Here is an 8,947-nt window from a genome sequence, read left to right as displayed (position 1 = left end):
GTGTTAACATGTTTTCAGATGTTAACAAGGATCTAAATCTAATTAAGGAACTACCATCATGGCCTTGTCTTAAATGACATGTGGGCTAGGTCTTGCCCCCTTTTTAGATTTTATTAAATAATGGTAGATCTTATAAATGGAATTATATTTTCATTTATTTCATATATTATATTCATGCATAAAATGACAAAATGAAATTTTAAATAGAAACATTCCATTACTAAATTAAAGAGTACATGATTGCCCTAAACAGGACTTTTAACAAAATAACTTACCCATGCAGGGGCTAAACGGAAATGGCATGCCCACGTAGGGGCTAAACTAGAAAAACAAGTCCTCGCAGGGACTGAATACAGAAATAGATGTCCACGCAAGGACTTGATTTAAAACAAGGAAATTACAATACAAATAAATAAATAAGGAATCTTCAAAAATCCTTTTTCTTGCTCTTCCCCTTGATTAAACTTGCTAAACCCTTGAGAAAACCTCGGTTTGTCCTACGCTCTTCTTGGACCTCCCGCTCTACCTGGCTCAACCTTTGGAGAATCTCCTGTTGTTGCTCTTGAGGTATCAATTGCGACTGCGGCGGCTGTTGGTGTGGAGGTTTAGGAGGTGGCGGGTGTTGGTACCCATAAGCTGGGTATCCAGTCGTCCAAGGACCTCCATAGGGCCCTTCGGGATGAAGAGCATTGTAGTTTGACGCCACAAGGTAAGGGTCCACTTCGGCGTAGTTGTAGTGAGTATGGGTCGATTGCTCAAATGGGTTATACGCTGCTGAGTCGGCGTATGCAGGAATCGGGTTATCATAACCCATCGGTGGCGGCGCGATAGGCGCAGAGTCCACCTCAGAGATGGGGTTTGAAGGCCCACCCATCTGCGGGTCTTCATAAAGTGGCGGGTAGTGACTGCCACTCGAAGGTTGAGGGGTGCTGATACGGACTCCCCCTTGCACGAACATCCGTGCGTTTGATCTTCTCCACCTCGGTGGCTCCGGAGGCGGCTGCTGAACTGGTGGTGGTGGCGGGGGAGTGACCGCTACGAAACGTGAATCCTCGGAAGGATCCTACTGCTGCTGCTGATGCGGAGATGAGTGGTAAGAAGGAGTAAACACCCAATCATATTGGGCACATCTCGCCTCATAGCTGTCTGGACCACGATAAGGTGATCCATGAAAGGATGACCCATCCGAAATCTCGATGGGGTGAGTAGGTGTTCCGGACGGAGGTTCAGCGGGATCGGTGTCTTCATCCATGTACATAGCATGGTCACCGGAGAAGTGGTCTTCCGGTCCCAATGGGTTAAAACCCAATGGTTCTTCAATTAGGTTTGCTGGGTTGAACCGGCTCTGGAAAAAGGGTGTTGGGTCATTGAATAAGTGGTGTGAGTTTGAGCGTTGGAGAGGGATGAAGGAAGGTTGTGAGTTGTGGGGCTCGTTTTCTAACCGTGGTCCAAACGAGTGTTGATACGAAGGTGATGAACTTAGCGAGACAGATCGCCTCGCAGACTCCAGATAGGTCCTCCAATCCTCTTGAGGACTGGTGCTCATGCTAGCGGATAGGGTTCGCCGGTGAGAAGGTCCGGCTTCATGGTCGTGACCAGTAACTGGCGCCTTTCCTCTTCCTCTCCTGAATCTTGGTGGCATATTTGTTGACCTGTCAAACAAACAAAATAAACACAAGGAACAATAAAGGATAAAATAAAACGAATTAGGATTAGTCCTAAGTTCTTTGTCTAGACTCGAAAATCGAGGAATGTGCAAACTGTGTCATTGAGATTAAACACAAAAGGCTAGTGTTTAATTCACTCAATGTTGGCTCTAATACCAACCTGTCACACCCCGATATTCCACGTATTACCAGTGGGCCCGGTGGGGAGTATCGTGACGTAGTTGATATCGTCATAGTCAAACAACACAATTTAATGCACAACGGAAGCAAAAGATAAATACATTACAAACCGAAAGAAGAGTAATATCAAGTATTACAAAAACGGTTGTAAAAGATCCACAGGCGGATCAAAATTAAAAGGAAACATTGTTCAATAGATTTAAAGGCATCTAAGCTTGCAAGACTCTTTTATTGATGCTAGGAGTGGCCAGCCTATTCCGATTAGTACCTGCACTTAGCCTTTTTGGAAAATACGTTAGTTTACACTGGTAAATACAATTAACTGACTCATTTCGAAAATGTTTAAGAAAATTGATTTGAATGCACAAGGCACAAAATATCTTTTATAACTTGGGATAATTATTTATATATAAACTTGTAAAAGAATTACATGTTCATTATACGTTCAGTAGCCCGGGTTGAATACCGGGTTAAAGATTAATAGACACACCACATGATATAATCCCGCGGCGAGTTATTCTCGAACCGGCGGTTATACCTTTTTATATATATGCACTGGCAGGTGTATGCCTACACCCCGTGCTTAGGCCGTGGCCATTTCAATGAATGATGCCAAGGATATCCGGGACATGGTCATTAACCCCCCAAAGGCTTTAAGCAAACAAAACAGTTTAAACGGGTCATTTCAATAAATTAACCTTCATATGATTAAAAATTCAATGCCCGACCAAGCGGTGTTTTATACACCGACCCCAAGCCCGTATAAGGGAAAATAAGTTAAAAATATTTACCTGAGCAAGTATATATCACAATCAGCGAGTACAAGTAGCTTTTACTAGTCTCCTAATCTGGAACGAAGGTTTTAATAACCTCTTAGATTCCTAATGGGTCTTAATTAAGCCTAAACTTAGACCGATTAATTTTAAAGGAAGATATATGGTTCAAAATGCACGATTAAGCGAAGACCGGATTAGAATGTGGTTTAGACTCGACAAGTTTGTATACTTGTATAATATGGGTAAACTAAACACATTCTGGATTTTGAGTTAAAAATGATAAGGTTTGACCTGTTTCGGCTAATTTATGCAAACTAGTTACATAAACCACGCCGAACGCGAAAAATGCGTAACGGGTAACCAAAAGAGTCATGAACAGGTTTCCTAAGTAAATATGCCCTAAATATGTTGTGATATTAGTAGGATACCTTCCATTATGCCCAAAACGAATTTAAACACAAATTATGCCCCGTAGGGGTATTTTGGTTATTTTAAAGCTTATAAAAGAGTTTAAATATTAATCTGAGTTTCAGGTCTGATATAATCAGTAAAAATACTTAATTTAATAGGTTATATCAGTAGGGTATTACATATATGTGAAATTTATTATTTATAACCAAACTATGCACCGAAGGGGCATTTTAGTAATTTCACATAAGCTTTAAAGGTCAAATCTAGAAATCTGAGTTAAAAACTTTTGCTTACTGTTAAAGTATAAATAGTTTTAACTCATTCTATGCGTTTAAAACACGTAAAAAGGCGGTTTTAAGCGATTTCCGGGTTTTATAAGAAAAGCTGATATTTTTATCATTCTAGAAGGCTTAAAATATTTTATCTATCATATAAAATCAGTAGCAAAAAGTTTGGTATCAAAATGTTATATAAAACTCATTTTATTCAAGAAAAGGGTATAACCGACAATTACCGAATTAAAGCTAGAACCCTATGTTATGCTCAACTAAAAAATAAATAAAAATCTTCAAAAATCCCAAAATATTATACTATATCAGTGGGTAAAAATATTGGTGTAAAAATTTGGGTTTAGATAGGCTATATGCTAATAATGTCGTTTAATTAACAAAAAGCTTTCCATTTACGCTATTGAGCATAACTCATAATCTCAAACTGATGTCAAATTTTTAGGGAAAGTTTATAAATCAGTAATAAAAGTTTCTATTCTTTCATATTTTCAAAAATATCACTTTAAGGTCAAAAGGGCATAATGGTCAACATTTAGGCATATAATGGAAACATGCAAATGAATTGGATAACTAAGGAACCAAGTTGTATAACCTCAGAGGGTTACACTAACCTATAACCTAGTCCTAACAAAGCTCTAAGGCATTTCTAAAATATGCTACATTGGGTCAGAACTGAAAGTCAATGCAAAAGTCTACTTTTGCGACTTTCGGCTCCGAACCGAGCTTAAACTGAAAATTGTCGGGTTGAACATGCTTAGACATGTTCTTACATTAATTACCAAGTTATATGAGTGATAAAATAGGTTTCATGGCTTCTATATTGTTAATTATGTGTTTATTTGAAAATTAGCTTTCTGTTGACTTTTTATAATTAAGTTTGACTCGACAATTGACCTAGTTAGAATGGCAATCAGAGGGTGACCTTTTTAGGGTTTAATACCCACATAATTACCAACTCATAGCTACTTTCAATTCAATAATTGATTGGACCATTAGTGATTAATCACTAAGTCAAACCTTAATTACGACGGGTTTGACTTTAGGCCATTAAACTAATAAAACATGATTAAGAGAGGTTAAGGAAGCTTACTGAAGTACTAAGCACGACTAATGATCCTTAGGGAATGGTCTTGAGCTCCAGGAGACTCCAGAAAATGAGTTAGAATGAATTTCCAAGTGTATGAAAAATGTTGCAACCAAGAACTCATTATATAGTGAATTAAATTGCATGGGATCATTCCAACTAAGTCTACAGATGTTCCCTGATCATTTACAAGTGTCCCTATGCATGAAAAACTACTGGTGCAGCCCCTGAATTCGAATACAAGGCTTCTAAGGCGGTGGAACTGGCTGTACTCGTAGGTGTGCAGAGATTCTGCCCAGGTCAGGCCGTCGCGTCGCGCGACCGCAGAAGACTTCGGTGGTGGCGCATCGCCACCATCCCAGTTACCAACCAAACAAGTTTTAAAACCTGGCAGATTTGACCCCTGGACTTTTAAAACCTCAAATCTTTCATTTTAAGCACAATTAACTCATGAAATTTATATTTATGTGATCCATGATGTATAACCAAACATCGTTAGGTCCGGTTTCGTTAAACGATAACCGAAAACATAAGTTTTGCCTCGTTGACGCTTTTAACCCCTTAATTACGAATGTTCGCGTATCTTTCTCATACGATATCGAAACCTTGTGAAATTTTTATCCCTTATTCTAGTGAACATAATTAATCGTTACAAGGCTCCGGGTTCGCTAAAAGGTCACTCAGAGGTATAACTTAAACATGTTGACACATTTAACCCTCGCGTCTTGTAAACTTTCACTTTCTTCCACAAATGGCTTCATACGTTTCATGATTCATTCGTTTAAGGGTATAAACATCGTGTAGGTTGTTGAAAGGTATAATATCCAATGTTGACACTTTGAATCCTTTTACACACATACTTTCTTTGTTTGTCAACTTTAGTCCCTCATAATTAATCCATTACACGTTTAAAGCTCATGACACGTGTCGATACTATACTGGACATGATTTTACGAGGTGTTACATACGGGTTCTGACGGAAATAATTTTGTAAAACCTATTTAAAAAGTAGCTAGTAAACAAGCAAAAAATAATGAAATCGAAAACCCAAAAATAAATTGAAAAAGGCCCAGTTTTTTGTTTTGCTTTGCGTCTGTAAAATGGTTGAGCCAACCCTGGTAATAACAACTATACAACATACTATGTATCCACATACTTCACATGCTAGAGCATTCTCATCGCTTCCACCAAATCTACCCTATAATTCAACTAAAAATAAATATATTTCTCTTCTTTCAATTAAATAATATTTTAAAACTTTTATCATTACCTTTTCTCTTTCCTTCACTCACAACCACTTTCAAAATACATTAAAAAATTATAAAGAGTGAACAGTATCCCCTTAAATATAGGGATTAACAGTATAAAAATGTCCCTAACAAAATTTGGTATACAGTTTGTGTGAATGCTCAACTGTAGTTGTACCCCCAAAAATATAGTTAAAATAACACTTTTAAAATATATTAATATATTATAAAGAGTAAACAATATCCACTTAAATATACATATTAACAGCATAAAAATTATCCCTAACAAAATTTGGTATACCGTTTGTGTGAATGCTCAACTGTAGTTGTACCCCCAAAAATATAGTTAAAATCACACTTTTAAAATATATCAAAAATATTATAAAGAGTAAACAGTATCCCCTTAAATATACAGATTAACAGTATAAAAATTGTCCCTAACAAAATTTGGTATACAGTTTGTGTGAATGCTCAACTGTAGTTGTACCCCAAAAAATATAGTTAAAATCACACTTTTAAAATATATTAAAAAAATTATAAAGAGTAAACAGGATCCACTTAAATATACATATTAAGAGTATAAAAATTGTCCATAACAAAATTTGGTATACACTTTGTGTGAATGCCCAACTGTAGTTGTACCCCAAAAAATATAGTTAAAATCACATTTTTAAAATACATCAAAAAATTATAAAGAGTAAACAATACCCTTTAAATATACAGATTAACAGTATAAAAATTGTCCCTAACAAAATTTGGTATACAGTTTGTGTGAATGCTCAACTGTAGTTGTACCCCAAAAATATAGTTAAAATCACACTTTTAAAATATATTAAAAAATTATAAAAAGTAAGCTGTATCCCGTTAAATATATATATTAACAGTATAAAAATTGTCCCTAACAAAATTGACGAATTGGAAATAAATAATCACACCTAACTCAATTTGGCCGATAATAATATCAAGTCAGTTATTGGCCGATAATAATCCGAACTGGTCAAAATTTTTGTAAAATAGTCCGCCGTTAAAATAGCTTGACGGAGTTAAGTTTTTTTACGAATTACAAACCGATGTTTTAGGGCTTTTGATTAGAACGAGGATACGAGTCGATTGTGGCATGCATTGTACATAGCTCACCAAATAATAAGTTAGCTGTCACATACTTGGAACCCGAAATTTTTTTAGTCACATTAGAAAATATTCTCAAAAACTCCATAAATAACCTATCAAGAAAAAAAAAACATATCATTATTGAACGCAACATAGAAGTAAAATAATCACTATAATACCTTGCTTTCTCCCAATCCGATGTATTGGGTGCCCCTATAACTTTTTCACTCTTCTTTCTCTTTCTCGTACTTCCCTCGTCATCTTCATCTTCTGAGCGGAAGTAGGATCTATAACTGAAATCAACATCTTGAAGTCTATGAAAAAATAAACATATTAGACTATTGTAATAGATGGAAAAAATAAAAATAAAATACAAAATTATTAAAAAAATATAATACCTATCAAACGCTTTTTCATAAATAAGTGCCGTCTCCAACATTAAGAATGTTGAATTCCACCTCGTTTCAACATCTAAACATGGTTTCCTCTTGCATTTGATATTTTCTTTCTCCACACTATCTTGGAAATTTAGAAATCGTTGAGAAGAAGATCTCAAAAACCTTACAGCTTTACGAATCCTATTTATGGAATCAATTTGTTCTTCTAGACCATCCTTGACGACAAGATTAATTATATGGGCATTACATCTCAAATGCAAATATTTGCAATCTAAAATAGCATGGGGCCCCTTAAGCATTTTTTTCAGATATCTAATTGCTCCATCATTTGATGAAGCATTATCAACAGTGATCGTAAGAATTCTATCAATACCCCATTCTTGTAAACATTTATAAACAAACTTTCCAATGGTCTCACCCTTGTGATTTGGAACTTGGCAAAAGTTTATAATTTTCTTCCTTAGAACCCAATCATCATCAACCCAATGTGCAGTAAGGCACATATAATTAAAGTTTTGAACAGATGTCCATGTATCTGTAGTGAGTGATACAGTTTGATCCTTTAAAGTACCCTTAAGCTTTTTCTTCTCATCTCTAAATACTGACCAACAGTCTCTAGCCACTGTCCATCTAGATGGAAACTTAAACATCGGGTTTAATCCCCATGAATATTCCCTAAATCCCTCATCGTCTACGATACTAAAGGGCTGGTTATCTTTGATGCACATTCGAGCAAGTAGAATTCTACACTCTTCTTGGCTAAATTTATAAGAAGCCAAGCTACTACTACTTTCATCAGAATTTTTAGTCTTAAAACTCAAGATTGATTGTTTCTTATCTACTCTCTTGTAAAGCGGAGACTTTTTGCAAGAAAACTTTAAATGATGACCTAATGAACTCGTGCCATTCTTTTTAGAACCGGATGCTAGTAAGGAGTTACAATAAGGACATTTGGCTTTACCTGAATCCTTATCTTCAACAAAATGGTCCCATACCCAAGATTTTTTACCTCTACCATTTTTCTTTTGATCTACGGTTTCTTGACTTTCTTCAACATTAACAACCGGTGGCTCGTTTGGGGATTCTTCATCAAGAGTAACAACCGGTGTTTCGTTACCAGGTGTTTCCATCTACATTTGACAAAAACGTTTAGTAATGAATGAAGTGTTAACTGTTAACGGAAACAAAAACGGAAATAAATATTACAGCAGAATCAGAATGTAAAAGAAATATAAAACAAATATAAAACAATCAGTCGATCATCGAAATCAGAACTAAATAAACAAATGTAACAGACTTCAGTCGATCAACATTTAAAACAAACTTCAGAAAAGTCGTTAAAACAAACTTCAGAAAGTATACTTCAGTTCAGTCGTTAACAGGCATATTACAGCAGAATCTGAATGTAAAAAAATTAACAAATATATACTTCATTCGATCAAATATCAATCAGTCAATATGCCGCTGAATAATAATACGCTCAATCAGTCAATATGCCGCTCAATCAGTTCAGTCGTTAACAGACATATTACAGCAGAATCAATATGCCGTCGAGCAGATATCAATATAAAAGAACTGAATAAAAAAGAACAAATATATGGAATCTGAACTGAATAAGAAAGAACTCACTTGAATAGTAATACGCTGAAGTTCAGCGGCTGAACTGACTAGATTCTGAACTGGATGGAGAGTCTGGAGAGTGGAGAGTGACGATGGAGAACTAGAAACTAGAAAGGATGATTAGGTAACCCTAACCCTAATATGAATGAAATTATGAATACGTA

This window comes from Helianthus annuus, chromosome 16 (assembly GCF_002127325.2).
Source record: "Helianthus annuus cultivar XRQ/B chromosome 16, HanXRQr2.0-SUNRISE, whole genome shotgun sequence".
NCBI lineage: Eukaryota > Viridiplantae > Streptophyta > Magnoliopsida > Asterales > Asteraceae > Helianthus > Helianthus annuus.
The sequence above is the reverse complement of the archived record's forward strand: the minus strand, read 5'-3'. Positions refer to the sequence as shown.